The 19,459-nt window shown below is 45.9% G+C and overlaps 1 protein-coding gene across 4 annotated transcripts in view; it reads right to left on the reverse strand.

Annotated features, from left to right (window-relative positions):
- RFX2 (regulatory factor X2) overlaps nt 1-19,237 on the reverse strand; it is a 59,110-nt gene extending 39,873 nt beyond the window's left edge. For 3 of the 4 annotated variants that reach the window (XM_082779872.1, XM_082779868.1, XM_082779865.1), the window contains exon 1: nt 19,112-19,237. The gene's annotated coding sequence lies outside the window, so the exon portion shown is untranslated. The remainder of the gene's footprint in view (nt 1-19,111) is intronic. The other variant, XM_082779866.1, reaches the window with a different exon arrangement.
- Between the last annotated feature and the right edge of the window lie 222 nt (nt 19,238-19,459).

Here is a 19,459-nt window from a genome sequence, read left to right on the forward strand (position 1 = left end):
ATTTGAGGCAACTAATCACAAGCAAAAATTCAAAACCACATGATTTTAAGGGAGAGCTTGCACCCTATAGAAATAGAGACTTTTGTTGGGCTGGTGGAAACGAGTCATTGTCCTGAGCACAGTGGTATGATCTAAAACACAAAAGTTCTGCTGTGCTTGCTAATCACCATTAAGGACATGCGCTGCTGTCATAGTCTCCCAAATTCAATAGGAACAGAATTGAGGCAGAATTTGTCCCTCCTACTTTTAAATTTAAGCCTGGGCACGGGCATCCCATCAGCTCACCTTCACAGTAATTAGTGCTAAACCATATCACTGCAGTAAGTGCAGGGTGCTGTCAGTGTCACTTGTGCCAATTTCTCTGGTCTTTATCTCCTACCAGCACAGTCCAGGGCACTGCAGCAGGCCCACTCACTTCTCAGAGGCTGATGGCACGAAAAGCAGAAATCACCCATCCATTGGATTTAGTAAGTGTTCTAGTACTGAGGACTTTTTTATAAGGTCTTCTGGAAATTCTGTTCTTTATTGCAGGACTTGATTTTCAAACAATGGCTGATCTCAGCCGCCAAAGCACTCCTCAGTCTTCTAGCAGGTGACTGCATTTATCATTTATCTCCTTCTCAGACGCAGTCACAGGCCTCCTGCTCTCCAGAAGGGAAGGTCCTGGAACATTTTGGAGCATTTTGGAGCAGGGTGGTGATCTTGTGCTCATGATGCTCAGAGTGGCATTCAACAGAGAGCAGCAGCTCATGCAAGAGCCAGGAGCTGAGCACAGCTTGGCACCTTAAAAATGACAACTGAAAACTAAGAAACATCAGTACTTGAAGCATCTCCCCAGCAAAGCAACAGAATGCACATCATTTGCAGCGATTTGAGGTGAAATGGTAGCATTTACACTCATTACAGAAAGATAATTCAAACTCCTTGACACTATCCTCTTCCTTATCTATTGCCTTATGGTAGACTTCAGTCTCCAAACTGCATGAGATATGGTTAAAACATGCCTTAATGTTGTGACCTTTGGCCAAGTAAAGGACTTCCACGGATGATTCTGGCTAAGAGGAACATCTCTGCCACATTAGGGCAAGCAGAGATGACCACAACCAACCTCCTGATTCCTCCAGTCCCATTGAAATGCCAGTGAGGCATGCCAGAATCCGCTGTCTAGACCCTGCTGCCCCTCGGTCTTTCCACCAAAATTACCAGAACGAGCTCTTGGCTGGCGTTAGCCCAGGTCCTATCAAATCAGAGCGCAAGAGGTTCGCTGCCATGAAAGAACCACTGTTCTTACTCCTTATTAAGATGAGCAAACTAAGTCCAAGACTTTCCTCTTTCCACTCATTTCTGCTAAGTGCCCCTGTTCTTGCCTTTAATATGCTAAAAAGTTACTCTGGGATGCGGAAAATACATTAACATTGAAAGCTGACACCTCTCTTATCGTGAGTGGGGGGTGTTACAGCTTCAGTTTCGGGAGTCCTGTTACTCCCACTGAGCTGTACCTGCCAGGAAGAAGCTTCAGGCTTTCTAACTTTTACTTAAAACATCACAAAGAACCCAATTTCACTACTTAAACAGTCAGCCTTCCTAATTTTTATCTCCTAGTGGTTTTTAATACAGCCTTATAGTCCTGGAGATTTCTGGCCTTGTGTAGGAGGGGGGGTTATTCACAACCATGTACTAGCTGAACTTCCTTTCCTATCCCCCAAAGTATCCTACTTTTGCTTTCCAGCAAATACAACCCACATCCACTTCTTGTGATGCTGGAAGAGTAAAGTGTGACTGCAGATGCTATTTCCAGTCTATAGAGCATTTACTGCCTGTGCTGAGCAGTATATTGAGGAGACTATGAAATTCTAACAATCTACAGACTGCTGGAGATACAGTCTTAAATAGAAGGAAAAAGTCGCTTTGAGAGGTTTTTGCCCATTCCATCTCCAGAAACCATACAAAACTTTAACACCTCCCCTTTAGCTAACGCTTTCCAAGTAACACTTGAAAAACTGAAAAGGAAAAACAGATGGGGGTGGGGGAGCAGCCAGTGATGATCTGACAGAGCTAAAATATCCATTAGTGGTAAATTCCACCACCTCCTCCCCCTCCAAAAACCCCAGTGCACGGGTCGGATTCCACCAGCGAGCTGAGAACCCAGCTCCAGCCACCCTCACCCAGAGAGGTCTTTTGATTCTCCTGCTTGTCTTGGCGGCTGCTAGGCAACCTGCGCAGCAGTGCTGCTCATATGCATTAAGTATTAACTATTATTTCACTCCTTCCCGCTTTTCCTACAAAAAGGCAGCAACCTCAGTTCACAGCAGACCGTTCTCACCCCGAAGCCGACGCTGGCTGAGCTCAGCTGGAAACTGAGGCAGAGCCATGGGGGGGTTGAGGACACCCAGGTTACTCAGCCCCACAGGACGCTCTCGATGCAGGAGCTTTGGGCTTCACGGGGTTTCCAGCACCCAGCACTAGCCCCCTACCCTGAATGCCCTCGTTTTTGGTGTGCCAGAATATGCAGCTACCCTCTGGGGGTAATGGCCTCTCCGTGCAGGGACTCCCAAACACTTGTTTCAGTTTTGTGCCCAGAGTGAAGGGGGGCAAACATCCCTGCTGCTCCTGCTGCACAGAAGTGCTGTGAAAGAAGAGATTCATGTTAAAACATGGAAAGATGTCCATCCTTCAGGGCTCGTAGCTTTCCATGTGATGAAAAAGCCCTCATTGTACCAAGACAAGGCTGTAAAGCAGGGGAGGCAGAAGCAATGCAGTTGCCCTGTCCAAGTGAAGGCTACGGTAGAACTTGACAGACAACAAGGAGACCTGACCCTGAACCAGTTCTGCTACCATTTGGCAAGCATCATCTCATCTCCACCTCCACAAAAGGCAACTCTTCTGGAGACTTCAGTAGGTATTTTGCTTGGAAAAAAAAAAAAAAAAAAAAATCAAAACTGTGACAGGACAAAAGAAGGTAGGTAGCAGTTGCCTGTGTTCAGAAGTGGCAGGGGAAGATGCTTCAGGTCAGCAAAAAGCTTGGGAGGCCTACTGCTCAAAGTCAACCATACAGCTTGTCATCATAGCACGGCTTGGGTTGGAAGGGACCTCATTCATCACTCAGTTCTAACCCCCCCCAGGGATACTAACCACAAGATCTGGTTGCCCAGGGCCCCATCTAACCTGGCCTTGAACACCTCCAGGGATGGGACATCCACAACCTCTCTGGGCAACCTGTTCCAGTGCCTCACCACCACCCACACAGCTTCACAGTGAACAGAAAGCATCGATATAACAAAAATAGGGTACCAGCTCCTGGAGGACACGATAACATGAGAGGCACTCTCCAAATTACCTGGCAATTTGGATTTAAGCATCTTGTATCTGAAGAGCAAAAAAGTGTGAACAGTCTTAGGGCAAGAATATTTTATGCCAATAAGTAAGCCATCAAAAACCAAGCAGTAGTAAGATAAAAAGTCTTGTCTAAGTTTCTTTCATCCCTCTCTACTAGGATACCTTCCAAGTCCAAACAGAATCACAAGACCATGCCTCTATCAATAACTAGCCCAGTTCCTCCCTTCCTTCCCCAAAGCACACATGCATGTGCACGCAGGAGAAACAGGGCTGCTAGAAACCAGGGAACTGCAGCTCCTGAACCAACAGCAGTGTTACTTTCACTGAGTTTTCCCCAGCTGTGGTAAATATTTTAAGTGCTCTGTGTGTATGTCCAGCTTGATCAGCAGTGCAGTAAGAGGATCTAGAAGGCTGGCATTTGAAGAGAGCCTCGGCATACACTCTGCCGAGGAATTGTACCCCTCTGGGGGGGCTGCCCCCCACCACGCAACGCCAAGATCAACACATCCTGCTTCTGAGAGCTCAGTCCCAAATTTAGCGATGCTCCTGGATCAGGAGCAGTTGCCAGAACAACCCGTCATAGCAGAGGAAGGTGCTGCTAAGGACAACGACATCTCAGGAAGAGTGAATGCCAACAAATTTTCACCTGCAAGGCGAGGGCATGGCAAGGAGCAGCCTGCACGCTGCTGCTGCTGCCCTGGAACCAGAGCACTCTTCAAGCTCAGTGACATTTCTGAGTGATTACCAAACCTTAAGATCTATTATGATGTTAATTTGCTGGCTAGATTTGCAGGGAAGTGTAATTAGATGTTGTGTAGCTGCGATACAAACTGGGAGGAATGCTAGGAATGCCCGAGTTTACGAACTGGGCAGCAGCCGGATGGAGCAGAGCCCACGCAGGGACGGTGAGGAGCCCATGCACACCTCCAGCACCTCCAGAGCGGAGGAAGGATCCTGGGCGCAGGGTCTGCTCTCCACCCCGCTCCCTGGGTGCACAAAGGCCCCACTGCAGCCACAACACCAGAGGTGAGCAAGGCGAGGAGGGCATCAGGTGTGCTGAGCTTTACATCCTTGCTCTCCTTCCCCCATGGGTACCACCCCATCTCCTACTTCACATTTCCTCATTCCAAACTGTTATAAATGAAGTCTCAACTCACTTTGAATTTAGTAATATAAAAGAATATTTATAAAAAGTATAAAAGCTGTAAAAGGCAAGTAAACAGCGCTGGGTGTGTGGAGAGTCTACACTCCACCAACAAACACGCACACATGAACATCAAACATTCTAAACATATAGAACATTGCTTTTACATACTAAACCCGCGTATGCCTATACATACGTACAATCAGGAAAGGTAACAAACAATCCTTTAAGTTCCATGACTTAAAAGTCTCCATTTTCCATTCCTTTTGAACAATATGTCTCGCTTTAAGTTGTAAAGCAACTCGGTCTTCGGGCCTTACGTATCCTATTCTTCCTGGATCGAAGGAAAACACATCCATCTCCTTTTCAAGGCCAATGAGGCCTTGGTCAAAAGGCATGTTCAGGCCAACAGGGGGCGAAACAGCAAAAGCCTTCGATGGCTGTAGCAGCAGAGGGGCCCATGGCGTAGCAGTCGGATCAGTAAAGGAGCCCGCAGCTCCCTCACTACCTGGCAAGCCACACGTGTCTGACTGTGGCCCCACATGGCTCTGTAAGGCCTCAGATATTGCTCGCCAGGTGCCAAACAATCCCACCGCAAACTTGTCGTTTTTAGTAGCAGAATCCCACACCTTGACCTCCGTTTGGTCCCATATTTCAGGATCATAAACTGATTGTTAATAAAGGGAATATGCTGTAAGGTTAACCAGGGCAGTCTTTGTTCCTCAGGACGTATGATTCCCCATAATGCGCAACTGCTTACCAGCGAGGGGCAGTTGTGTGCGCGGCTCCGCTTCTCTCAGCTTGAGCTTCTCTCCAGCTCCGGTGCGCCCATTTCCAGTGACTTTCTGTACGAGCTTCTTTGGGTGGCTTGCTGAGTTTGGCCAAACCTATCTTCATGAGGAGATCAATGTGCCTGTTCCCGTCCTGGTCTCCGTTCTGCTAGCCGGTCCCTATTCATTCCTTTTTCATTCCTGCTTTCATTCATTCCTGCTTCTTTATTGATGACGTGACTTCATCACATCGTGTTGCTTTTTTTTTTTTTTTTTTTTTTAATCTTGAGGGCAGGCTCCCCTCTTATACCCTTCTCTCCACAGCAGTTCTTTTCAAAACAACTTTTAATTGGTCAAACAACTTTGAATGTAACAACAGCAAACACCCAGAAACATCCATGCCTTAATGGCTGGAGAACAGCAACTGGAGACTGCATGGTGTCTCCTGAATCACCCTTCTTTGTTCCCTCTAAACTCTTTACAGTCCTGATGGCCTCATCGTTAAGAGTATGATGTTATTATCAACCACGGGGCTTGCCGACCCCCATGGCCACAGTCCAACATCTCACCCTTCTTTATTAATATCAACCATCTTCTCGACACAAATTACCACTCCATATATAACAAAACCAAGAAAGTAGGATCTGCCTTAACCGAGAGCATCCTACCGATTTATGTCACTAGCCTCATTCAGGTTTTCAGGCTAGATGTTTTAATAGAAGCCAGACAGAAAATGTTTGTTTTTCAAATTATGAGACATTTTCAGGGCTGGGGTGGCACTTGTAAGCAACAACAGTGGCCTGCAGCAGAGGATGACAAAACCTTTTAAAGCTAAAACAAATTTCTTTACATACAATGACTGCCCATTTCACAATTAAGAGACGCAATAATGGCTTTTTTTAAAGAAAAAATTCTAATGTCACAGCACATTTGGAACCACAAGCAGCCGTTATTTCATTTCTGAAACATACCTATTAAAAGGGCTGCCAGATTTGATATAAATTTTCCTCCATAAAATGAACTGATTAAATGAAAATTAAATTGGAGTCCCTATAGCTCTGTAACAGTAAACTTCATGTAACAGTTTTGCAATTTGCAGATGGAAGCATGGAATAGTTTATTCATTTGGAGTCTAATGCAAGTAACTAATTACTCTGCAAAATAATATTCTTTAAACTATCAATAGCATCTAAATTAGGCAAGGGTGGAAAAACACATCTATCTCCTCTAGAAAGGAAAGCTGTCAGCTCTGAGAGCAGAGTAACTACCCTCCTAAGGCCAAAGAATCAGCATAGCAAAAAAAAAAAAAAAAAAAAAAAAAAGTTTTCTAGGAATACTTTTTCAGTCAAAAATACTAACAGCACTGTACAAAGGAGAAAAAAAAAAAAAAAAAAAAAAAAGGTAAAAAAGCAGAGTGAGAAACAATACCATAAGCATCACCATCTTCTCCTGGAAGAATGCATGGTGCGTTGGATCGACCTGACAAAGGCAAGTTACTGCCCGCAAGACACAGTGGTTGGGACATCTCCTTGTTCTTATTTAATGGATGTTTCAAATGGTGACAGCCTGCTGTGCTTGTTTGCTCAGGCTCAGTTTAAGTGGTGAGAGATGCCCAGAGTTGGCTGAGGGTCCCTCCTGTGCCACCAAACGTCCACGTGCACCTCACCAGCAGCCACCTAACCAAGCGCCAGAATGTTCTTGGTCCCCTGTCAGGAAGCCCCCCAAATTTTTATTCGTAAAACAAAGGAATGAGATGGCCATTGTGGGGGAGGAATCAGGGCTCCTGAAGGAAGGTGGAGCTCCCTTGGCTAGCCAGATGTTTACAAATTCACACAAAGAGCCTAGTTAACAGTTCAAGGATTAATGAAACTTGTTATTGTTGTAAGCAAGGTCATCCTCCCTTGCAGACATCACAGTTTAGGAGACTTGTGTATCAAAACTTGATAAAGCAGGAGTAGCTCCTTTCCTCCTGAAACAATACGGGAGGTGCAAAGATGCTGTCTGAGCTGTAGCACCTGGAAACCAAAGCCTACAGAAGCACAAGCTGAACAGTGAGGTCTGAAGCATCTTCCAGAGCTGCCTGAAGTGAGTGACCCATGCTGTTTTTGCTCTTGTTTTTTGCTTAAAAAAAAAAAAAAAAAAAAAAAATAGTGGCAGAAAATAGTGAATTGCTCTGAGTACTCAGTGGCAAATCTCCCCCTGTTCTACTGCAAGGAACAATGAAGATTTGTCATTAAATGGAGAAGGAGATCAGTTTGAGACATTAGGAGTCAAGATCCTGCTCCTCTGTGGGGGCTGGTAAGCTTTCAATGGATTTTTTCAGTAGGAGAGATTGCACAGGTGGCTTGATTAAATCACCTCAGACTGATTCTCCTGTCTAAGCTGTGCAGCTTAAAAAGCGTCAGAGGGATCAGTCAGCATTCACATCTTCCAGTGGTATTGAGCATTTACTTTTTTTCTTTTTAAATTATGAATCGTTTAGCTATTGACCCATTACTGCTCTCCACCATTTTTTCTATCATTAACTGAATTGCATAAAACCAGTCTTTAAAAAAGCAAACCAGAAGGTATGTGATAACACTAATCTCCCCATATTCTTCCTATTTGCAGCTTTCATCCCCAACAAGACAAAGATGGAAAAAAAAAAAAAAAAAGAAAGAAAAAAAAAACACACTTAGAAACACTTAGAAAAGGCAGAGAGGACAGGTTGAGGAGCATTAACTGTGGATGGTTTTTAGCACTGACAGATGAAACTAATTTATTCTGTTACTCAAAGCATGGGGCTGGGGTTTCTACAACATCCATACTTGACCCTTTCATACTCCCTGACTCGTAGGTCTCTCATGAGCTATGATACCACGGTATTTACAAGACAAACGTGCTTCAAACAACTTGAAACATTTTCAAAAAGCTTGCAATACCTCTTGGAGAGCCTCGGTGAGGCAGGTAGCCAGTAAGGACCATTGCACTGCCAATTTCAAAAGCAGGATGATTTGCGCCCTTAAAAAGGCAATTAACCTGTTGTGGTTCATTTATTTATTGAGAAGAGATTCGGGTGGTGAAGAGAGGGAAGAGTTTCTTTGCTGCAGCCAGATGGAATTCCAAATCTAGACAGTTTAGTCAGTGAGCTAAGGGGAAGATGTCAAAACATGCTTTCCATTAATGCAATAGCAGAAAACACCACTGGTTTCAGATACCATACACAAACAATTACTGTTCTGCTAACAGAATCCATGCCAATACGAGGGATTTTATACCCATAGTTAGTTTAAACTAACAGCAACAGAGTTGTAAGTCAGCAATATGGTATTTTATTCTGAAATATTTGCTCGGGATACTACTTGACATCAGACTTCAGTCAAAATAAACTTTAGTAAGTGTTATGTTACATGATCCCATCTGCCTATTTCAAAGGCAAAAAAAAAAAAAAAGTAGATTTTGTTAATTCTGAATTTCCAGGTTCAGCCTTCTGAAACAGGAAGCCCAGCTTCTGTTCTTGTTTAGCATGATTAAATCAGAACTGAATGGATTTATTAGTTCAGTGCTATAGGTCAGAGAAATACATCCAATAAAGATATTAACAGCATATATATATTTAAATCAAGTATGACGATTTTCTTTGTGGAGTTCTACTTACTGTAGCTGGAGGGAAAAAAAGACACCAATGTCTCTCTACATCTGCACTTAAACTGCTGAAGCAAAAAGCACTCCAGTAGAACTAATGCAAACTGTAATGCACATTGATTTACTTTTTTTCCTCCAACAATAGCTACACACCAAATAAGTTAGCTAACTGAACGGCCAACATTGACATGAAGCTTTTGAGGGCTCTTTCAAAGGCACAATTCAAATAACTCAAAAGAATACCACAAGCAGTTTGTCTGAAGTTCACAAAAGACGTTGTTGTGTCTGTCTTAGATACAATTGCAGCAATGATGCTTGAAGCCATTTGCAAAGAACAACAAAATCATGTCTGCAGCCTTGATCTCCAGTTCTGCGAGAGCACAGACACGTGTCCCAGCAAGAGCTTTGTTTGTGCTTCTGCAGTAAGAAAACACTCACTGTTGTTGCAAACTCACGAAAAGGCACCAACACAGAGATTAGTTCAATTTCCAAAGGAGGTTTTCAACACACTGTTTTCTCAGAGGAATAGCACAGTCAGTGCATTGTACCCAGCCGACTAAGATTTCTGCGGGGCAGAAAGTAGGGCAGACTTTAAACTAAAATCCTTTGTTATTACATTGTTAGACCCACCTATTACTGCGTACCTTCTGTAACTGATCCTGAATTTTCCATTCATCAGCACATGCTACTGCTGATTTGGGAGAAGATGATGCTTCCAGGAAAAGACAGTAGGCTCAACTCTTTTCTGAATTTTCTGGTACAAGCTACTAATTTTAATAGACCTAAGAAAAAAGGTATGAAAATTATTTCATAAAGGCAACAGGCTACCAGTTCTTACCATCTCTCAATTCACTATGAGCCTAGGATGGCTACAAGCCAGTAGTGTAAAGTAGAAATACATCCATACACAATTTACTTTTCTCCAGCAGAAGCATCACGTAACGTTCAGGCTAATCACACAATTCAATCCTCATATATGAAGAAAACAGTTAGAAACTGGGAAGATGCATTCACACCACAAAACATTTTGTCATCCAACATCAGAATGTAAGTTCACCAAGTAGCTGCCAAAATTAAAGCTATGACAAAAATTCCTTAATAATAGACTAATAAGAGACTCATCACCAAAGTATTAGGTAATTCTTCAGGGAACATGAATAAGAATTGCAATGTATGATGTATTGATTTAGTTATTTCGTGGTACTTAGGAAAAGAGCTTGAGTTTTAAGGACAAAAGGTTAGAGTACAGCTGTAAAAATTCAATCCCCAACATAAATCATCTCTTGAAATGTGCAAAGAGAGGGAGTTTCACAGAAACTCTCATGTTTCGCATCAGATACTGCAAACTGAGCAGCATATACCAGAGTTTTAGCTTTTCTGTAGATCATGCTCACAAATATTTCTAAGTTTACTTTTTGAATGCACTCTACAAAATATGCTCACTTGGATTATAAAACAAACTGGAGAATCATAATACTAGAGTCACTTGAGGAAAAACTTGCCCAATCACTCTGCTCTCCAGAAACACCTCTCAAATTAAGGAATTTCTAAGTTCTCTCCTGTCCTGCCCTCTGAGTTTTCAAGACTGAAACATGGCTCTAAGTGTGGTTTCAGCATCTTTACCAGATAGAACCCTGCAACATCTCCAGCCCTCTGACAAGGGAAGAACAAAGTGGGGAGTTGCAGCTTCCAAGCAGGTGCTTCTTGTGGACAGCAGCTCCCATGCAGACAAGGGGAGACAAAAAGGCAGCAATGGCACCAAGCACTTCTCGAAGGAGGACACGGAGCAGCCACAGCCGGGTGAGGTCACTCCTCTGTTCTCAGTGTCCTCATGGCAAAGGCAAGGGTTTCTGCACAAAATATCCTGAAAGGGCATGAAGCAAAGCAATAATGGCACCATCGAAACAATGCATGTTTGTTTGATTTTGATCAGCAACTAAAGCAGCTATCATTTGAGGATTTCAAAGCACTCAACAAATAAATATTAATTCTTTCAAGACAATTCATCTCAACTTTCTGGCTCCCAGAAAAACACAGGTGTTGAATTTTTTCCCTAATGCAAAATGGAAATGAAAGCAGAGCAATTGAAGCAGAGTTTCCCACACAGACTCAGCAGCCGCAGTAGATGAAGAGCTGGTAGCAGCAGCCGGGAGCTGCTTGATCAGAGATGAAATTCATGCCCCACAGCACAGGAAGCCCCAGGGGGCACAGGGCTCCCGTGGAAAGCCATCGAGGACCAAGTCTCGAGGCAAGGAGATGCATCAGAAACATGGAAGCAGCACCCTTCAGTGTAGCTTATTTTGGAGCTATGCTATATTATAATTTATACATGTTTGTATACATATTTTTAAATAGATCTCCACACATAGACATACAAATATAGCTCGCTCCAGTGTCTGAATGAACACATGGAGAGATTTTGTTAACAGACATGCCCTCAGTTTGATATTAAAGTGTTTCCTTTCAGTCCTCATTAAGGTAGAGACGATTAGCACTTTTTACACACGAGCTATGAAGACCTGTGGAACTAAAGTCAAAGCACACTTCCCTGCAGGGCAACAGTAGCGGATTTAAAAACTCCTAAACATTATAGTAAGGTACAGAGTGTTTTTCCAGGTGTTTGCAGCCAGGAAACATGCAGAGAACTAACGGGTCCTCAGCTTGCATTTGAGAGACTTACCCCACTGCCCTGTAACCTGGGGCAGCAGACGATGGAACGAGCAGAAGGGCATTGCCTGGCCCTCACTCTAGTGTCCCCAGGGGAGCATTAAGAACCAGAAATACCGGCTCCCAAAAAATCAACTCCAAAACCAGGGTCTGCAGTTTATTAAGCACCGACACCACAGCTCCTTTGTCTGTGTTTCCACCCCATGGGTAAGGGAGGGCATTTGCTCTTGGCGGAGCAGATATCTGGCAGGGTTCTGTGTCTCAGCGACCCTAAAGATCCTCCACATTCTGCAGGCCAGCACTTGAAGACACATTGGGCTTTTCCCTGGTAACCAAAAGCTATGGCTACAGCCGTTCCCCCAACAAGCAGAAGGATTACGCAGCAGGCAGCAGATGAGGCACAGCACTGGAATGTCTTGGACAGGGGCTGCAGCAGGAGGTTGCTGCGACCAGAGCATGCTGCCAGCACGAAATCCTTAACCCCCATCTTTTCATAAAACAATCATTCTTCTGCTTGTATCAGCACTTAGGAGCAGAGACCAACCCCGCTGCACCTCTTGCAGCACTCCAGACAATGTATTCGCAGTTTATACTGGGGTTCCTGGCACTATAGCAGCTCAAACACTAATGATTTTTAATTGATATTAGAGAAGAAATCTGAAAGAAGCTACATTTCTTTAGTGCTTCTACCTTGAGCCAGATTACGTTGTAGGCCAACTCTGAGGTTTACCTGGATACTGAAATTCTGAGAACACAGTTTATTAGACGCTACAGAAATGTTGAATCCACTTTTTTTATTATTATTTAGAAAAAAAAAAAGTGTTTTCTTTAAGTTCTATGGAACAGCTAGATTGGGAAGAATGAAAATGTCAAAACCAGCAGTGGCAATAATCAAAAAGCACTTTTGGTGACCCTGTATAACTTGAAAGAGAAATTATCTGTCTTTGAACTCCTTACCTTACACAATTGTCTCGTGTTTGCAGCATACCAGACAATACTCCAAAATGTCAATGCACGTGTGTCAGTGCTGCAAGCAGAAGCCCCGACCACCCAGCGGCTCCTATCTGATAAATGTTATCTGGTCAAGGTGTTGGGCGCAATCTCATGGAAGATACAGGAGACGTTTTCCCTCGAGGAGGAACATTACTCCAAAAGACCTCTGGGCTAAGCCACAAGCAGGAACAACCTCTACTTATACGATGCCCAGCTGCAGTCATGGTGCTGCAAGTTGTTAGCCTCAGCAAGTGAAGGTAACAGAAGTGGCGCCTAGAACATGGAGGGCAAATTTTGCACTTACAGTTTTATGGAAGGTTATTAATAGAGAGAAAGCTGCATTCTGAGTTCAAACAACCATGGAGGACAGGTCACTCTTTCTTCAAAAGTTTTAAGGCCTGGGTGAAAGATTTCACTTCTCTGGTGAGTGCAAGTCTTCTGAACAATGCCAAGCATCTACCACATTAAAAGGAATAAATACTTGCTAGGAAGAGGTAAGCTCTGAAGATCAACTGGGTGACCAGAAGCCAATATTTCCCTTATGATCTGTATTATGAAAGAAAGATTTCTTCCCATGATTGGTCATTTAAGGTCATGACTATTTGAAAAGATCCACATTTCATGTTCTTCTGGGGGATGAGGGCAGAAGGTTAAACATCACATAAAATATTTTGTTTAAATGCAAAGACTGAAGATAAATTAGAGGGAACTGGTCCATTTGCACTTACCCACATCTGCCCCAGTGTTTCACATCCCAAAGCTGGATTTCATATTGAGTTTTGGCTGTACCTTCCAGACCACTCAGGGTGGGAGAGAAAAGAAGAGAAAGAAGAAAGATATCCTAGCACAGAGCAGGGAGGTTACACTCAGAATGTTACTAAACTCTTGCCTTCTCTTTTACAGTTGGGCTATTACCTGTCTCCATGAGGTTCCTTTTTCTAAAGCATGTTGCACTCCCAGCATCCAAGATACCCTCCAAAAGGGATTAGAAGAAATAAAATAACTAATGCAATTCCTCAAACAAGTTGGATGCTTGACCAGCTGTATGTGTTTAGTCAGAAACTATGCTGAATAATTGCAGAGTTGTCATGGCAGCAATGGGATCTTAAGCTAATACTAAAGAACAACCTAAAAATGACTAACCAGAGGGAAGATGGAGGAAATCGCTCGTTACTCTTTGGTTGCTTGCTTATAATCATTCCACCTGCACTTTTTCCTTTTTCCCCTCTTTTCTGGATGTTTATTGTCAGTCTTCGCTAATGACATCTCCAAAAGAAGGAGCACCCTTAATTAGGTGCTCAGTTCACAGGGGGCCTCCACTTGCATTAACCTCGAAGACCCACCAGCCACATGATCCGAGTGCTTCACAGGCAATACTCCTGAACCACATAGGATTGGTGTTGATTTCACCCTAGCACTTCCAGACAAGCTGGGCACTTAAAAAAACACAGCTCTGGAGAGCCAGCCGAGGAGACATGGATTTGCAGCACGCCTGCCAGTGCACAGACACATGTTCAGCTCCAACAGAAAGGGAAAAACACTCACTCCAAAGGTGCACAGGAGAAACTGTAACCGTGAATCTCTAAAAGAGAAGAGGAAAATACAGTTTCCCTCAGCAAACACCGCTGTTTGTGACGCCAGGAGCCACCGCTGCTGTTGCCTCGCAGAAGATGGAAAAAAAAAAAAAAAAAAAAAAAAAACCTCTCAGCATGGATGCAGCAAGCAACAGAAAGCTGTGCAGCAGCCGGGCCAGCAGGTCAGCCCCCGGGCAGGGGCGCCTACAGAAGCATCCCTGTCTCCTGGTTTTGCTTTGCTTCTGCTCATGACTGGCAGGGAGTCTCTCCGCTTCCCCTGAAAGCATGGGGAAGGTGTCAGGCATTGGCCCTTCCTCCCCTCTGATGATTCCTACCTGTCTTCCAGTATTTTCTGTGTAAGGACTAGAAGCTTTGTAAAGAACAGGTAGCCCAAAGAAGTTGGGCTAAGTTATCGCTGAGCCACAGAAGGCAGGGACATACTGATCTTCATGGCGTGCTGTCATTTGTCCTCATGCAGGCCAGCAGCCCTGCATACGAAGGAAGAGAAGAACCACCTCGAACAGAAGGAACGATTCGTGGAGACTGGACACTTACAACACCAACCATCAAAACGACATGTTGGTGCAGGGTATGGCCAGTTGGTACAATTTTTCCTCCCATGCTGAGGATTTCCTTCAGCAAAGTATTGATTTGGGACAAGGAAAGAAATAAGCTGATTCTTTTTTGTATTTGCTTATATAAAGTCCTCGCTGGCACAGCATCCTGTAACACCTGTTTCTTTGAAAGCAACTGCAACCTTCAGTTGCTAATCTCATTCAAAGCCCTGTCACTATGACACTTTCATACTATGCTGAGACTTCTAAGCCATTTGTTAAACTCAGAAAAAGAAATTCTTAATTTCTTAGTAGAAATCTCATTTTGAAAAAATATAACCAGCAATTGCCTTTAAATTACTTTTGAAATGCCTTCATTTGGCACTTCTACAGCTCTTAAATCCTGTAGAACACCAGATTAACAAAAACAAAACCAGTCATAAAGTTTGGGAAGAGGCTCGCTCCTCTTGCACTTCAGAATTCTTGTAAACGTAGTGCTGGACAGAAGCTGCCGTACCCCTTGGGTCATAAGCAAGCACGAAGGTTATTGGAAGAAGAAGACTTTCAGTCATTGACATGAAACCACATGTCTACACGCAGCCAAATGTTATTCTAAAAAGTTGGCTGAAATATGCAAATTTTAACTTTTCTAGTCCTTGCTTTAGCTGGGTGAATCACAAAGACAGCAATCCTTCATAAAAAGATGACCCAAAGCTGAAGGTGTCGGTTCTTCTCCCTTGATTCCCTGACTGGAAGTGGTTTGTGTACAATGTGCATTGAGTAACTGCCTCTATGCTTTCTGCAATGCAAAAAGTGATTAACTGCAGGTAGTGCCCTGTACAAGAGGATTCCTCTTTGTTCAGTGTATTAAGAAGTACGTGGCTTGTGCTGAAGATTGTTCTTGTTGTCCATTTGCATATAGTTGGCATAATTCACATGCTAGTTAGGCAGAGATGGCCTGACAGAAGGAAGCCAGCACATTCTTAGATAATAAGGCGGGTTTGTGAACATTTGAACGCAGGGATAGAGATCAGCCAGCACAAACAAACCAAGGCACCTCCTCTCAGGGCACAGCTCACAGGAAGAAGCCCCATGTGTGCTCCAAGTCCCAGCAGCACAGCCCCGGAGTTGGGGGCTGCATGCCTGTGCTCTTCTCCCAGGGCACACAGTCAGGACGCGGCGTTGCTCCAGCTGGCTGCCGGCCCAGCCATAACCGTGCTGGTGTTTGTTGCATGGGATAGACTGGGGGGGGGACGGGGACAGATGATGGTTTAAATAGAAGCTCTGGCCCAGAAGGTGGGTGTTAAGATAAGCCTGTTGAATCAGCACTGCCCTCCCCGTTCTGTGACTCTGCACACCACGAATGCGCTTCAATTTCAAGTGCTAAAACCGAACAAGGGAAACAGGCAAGGATGCAATACATGGGCTTTGGTTATAGGCTCATATTAAAAGCAAAACCATGTTCTGATTAAACTTAACAGCTGTCTATGCTCCGAGGTGTTACAAGAACGAGACTATTTAAAGACAATGACTGGCGCCATCTATTTTACTTTGACAGAGCTAGGAAAAGCAACGCTTATTAACCGTTGACTGAAGCTCTAAATTGATGTCATCTCTGAAGACATTTTTGTCACAAAAAGGTAGAGAAATAACAAGTGCAGAAGTAACTTTTAGTGGCAATGAATACACTTAACTGAAAAAGCATAAGAGCTGGTCCTGTTGGAGCAGGTCCAGAGGAGGCCATGGGGATGCTTAGGGGCTGGATCACCCCTGCTGTGAGGACAGGATGAAGAGAGAAGGCTCTGGGGGAGACCTCACAGCAGCCTGCCAGCACCTAAAGGGGCTGCAGGAGAGATGGGGAGGGACTCTGTGTCATGGGGTATAGGGATAGAACAAGGGAGGGTGCCTTGAAATGAAAAGAGGGGAGATTTAGATGAGATAGAAGGAAGAAATTCTTCCCCCTGAGGGCGGTGAGGCCCTGGCTGAGGCTGCCCCGAGGAGCTGTGGGTGCCCCATCCCTGGCAGTGCCCAAGGCCAGGCTGGATGGGGCTGGGGGCAGCGTGGGCTGCTGGGGAGGTCATGTCCATGGCAGGGGTGGGACAGGGTGGGCTTTGAGGTCCCTTCCAACCATTCTGTCATTCCTAATTTAGCAACAGAGACAAAGGATACACAACAGCTGTTGACGTCATTGGAGGCAATACCTGTTCATGTCTTCATGAATTACAGCCCAAAATTACAATTTCCTATTTACACAGGCAAAAGGATAGAGTAAGTGTATTTCAGATGTACGCACAGATACACATGTAACACGTGATTTAATACTGACTCTGAGGACCTTGCTAAGCCTCAGGCCTTGGCACAGGAGCCCCTTTCCCTTCCTTCCCCTCTGCAGGCGACTCAACAGGGCATGTTGTGCCAAGCCACCTCACAACGATAAGCCTCAATCTACACACCTGACATACAAATTTAAGTGACAAACACACAAAATACTCTTTGAGAAGGCAGATCACAGGGTAAGGCTGCAGCCCAGCCTTGGGATTTTGCGCTCCATATTGGGCCTTTCCACAGGGAACAGAGCTGGAAGGCAGGGCCCCAGCACAGGGACATGGTACTATGAGAGGAATTCATGAGATGCAAATGGCACAGCAGGGAAATGCAAAGCAGGGACTGCCTGTGGGAGTCCCATATGAAATTTGACAGACCTGGCTCTTGCATTCCTCTGTAGCACTGGATGCTCTTTATCACCACCTCTGAATTCATTGGTATTGTTCCCATTTTGCAGAAAGCAAGTAGGGACAAAGAAATTCCAGCTGTCAACCCTCACTTGCTTTTGCGTGTTTTCAGCCGTCAGGCCAAGATCTTGCAAATACACGAGAATTCCAGCTTCCCTTTGAAAAGATGAGCATTTTTAAACACTGCTGCTACAGGTACAGCTTTGAGAACCTGAGCTCTAAAGACTTAAACCAAAAAACAGAGCACACCCACAACATTATACACCAAAAGGCAAACGCAAAATGCCCCCACAGAATTCAAACAAATCTCAGGTCCCTTGGTACAGCAATACCGAGATGGCAAGAACCATCTTTTTCTTTTTCTTCTTTTTAGATACGATTTCCAAAATGAAATAGGGGGTACCACTGTGGGATCCACCACACGCCAGCCCTGCTGTCAGGCATCCACCACCACAATTTGGTCCCATGAGCACGGTTTTTCCTCACCTGCCTTTGGCCATCTGGAGGTCAGACATCTCACTTTGCCTATCCTAGGCTTCCTCAAAGAGAGGGACAGGTGCCTTGGCCTTGGCCAACCCAAGCCATCTTCAAGCAGACAACCATGAGAAAAGCCTTCTGAGATGCCTCCCCCACACACCAGCAGCCTTTCACTAGGCAAAGAACTTGAAAATAGTTCTTGAAAACCCAAGACCGGAGCAAATTCAACTTAAACCAACTGAAGCAAAGCCCATCAGAAAGTCTGAGTGGAGGCACAGAATGAACCCCAGTTTCAGAGGAGACAAAGTTTTATGTTTTGGCTGAAGTTGTTTCCCCTCCCAGACCAGGGATTGCGAATTCTCAAATGATTTGTAGCAGATAGAAAGTTGGAAAGCTTGGGCAGAAACAGATGAGAAAAGCCTTGACTAACATCTCTGAAACTGGTTCAAAAGCAACCCCCCTCCAAAAAAAAAAAAAAAAAAAAAGGATTAGTTTTGTATCTAAGTCAAAGAACGGAAAGATTTGGTCAAACTGCAGGAACTCCTTGCTTGAGACAGGCACCAGCCCAGCGCAACAGGGGAAGCGGCCGGGGTGGCAGCGTGCTTGTCTCCCGGGAACCGAGGCCCCGCGTCCGGAGGAGGGCAGGAGCCGGAGGTCGGGCTCGGTTCTCTCCCGGCCGAACACCGGGGCTGGCACCAGGGGGATTTTTTGGGGGGAAGAAAAGCGGTGAAACGGCTGCGAGTTGGGACCGCCCGAGCGCAGCGAAGGCTCCGCGCCGACTCCTCCGAGGCAGCCGGGACCGGGGAGAGACAGCGGGACACCGGGGGGGGAGCACCGGGGGGAGACCGGGGAGAGACCGGAGAGCACCGGAGGGAACAGGGGGGAGCCCGGGGAGAGACCGGAGGGAACCGGGGAGCACCGTGGGGAGACCGGGGGGCACCGGGGTGTGCTGGGGAGGCACCGGGAGCCACAGCGGGGCCTCCTCCCGGAACTTCCCCGAGCCGCCCTGCCTGTTCCCTGCTCCTCCCTGGGGACCCTCTGGGGACCGACCCCCGCGGCCCCGCGGGTCGCTGCCAGCGTGCGGACCGGGGATCCCCACAGCCGCCCCCCAGCCCCCGCAGCGATGCCCTAGCCCCCCACCCCCCCCCATCACACCCTAACCCGCTCCGCTCCCCCCTTACCGGCGGGACACCCCCACTCGGGGCCTGTCCGGCCCGGTCCTCCCCGCGGCCCCGCTCACCTCGTGCCCTCCCCGCCGGGCTCCGCCGCCCTCGGGCCGCCGGGGCTGCGCGGCGCTGCCGTTGGCAGGGAACAGTCGCCAGGGCTACGGTCACTATGGCGCCTCGCGCCAGGTCTCGAGGCAACTGTTGCTACCCTCCTCCCCCCCCCCCCCCCCCCAGCACGTCACAGCCCAACCCCGCCCGCGGAGGGAGGGGGGGGCAGGGAGGGGTACACAGAACGGTACCGCCCATTGGTTGGCGGAGAGGCCTGTCGGTCAAAGGAAAGGCGGGGATTTTATGGGGATTGGCCAATGGGAAGGGGGAGGGGGAGGGGCAGAGAGTTGGCGCGCGCTTTAGGTCTGCGGGGG

Source organism: Aythya marila (genome assembly GCF_965140915.1).
Source record: "Aythya marila genome assembly, chromosome: 27".
Taxonomy (NCBI): domain Eukaryota; kingdom Metazoa; phylum Chordata; class Aves; order Anseriformes; family Anatidae; genus Aythya; species Aythya marila.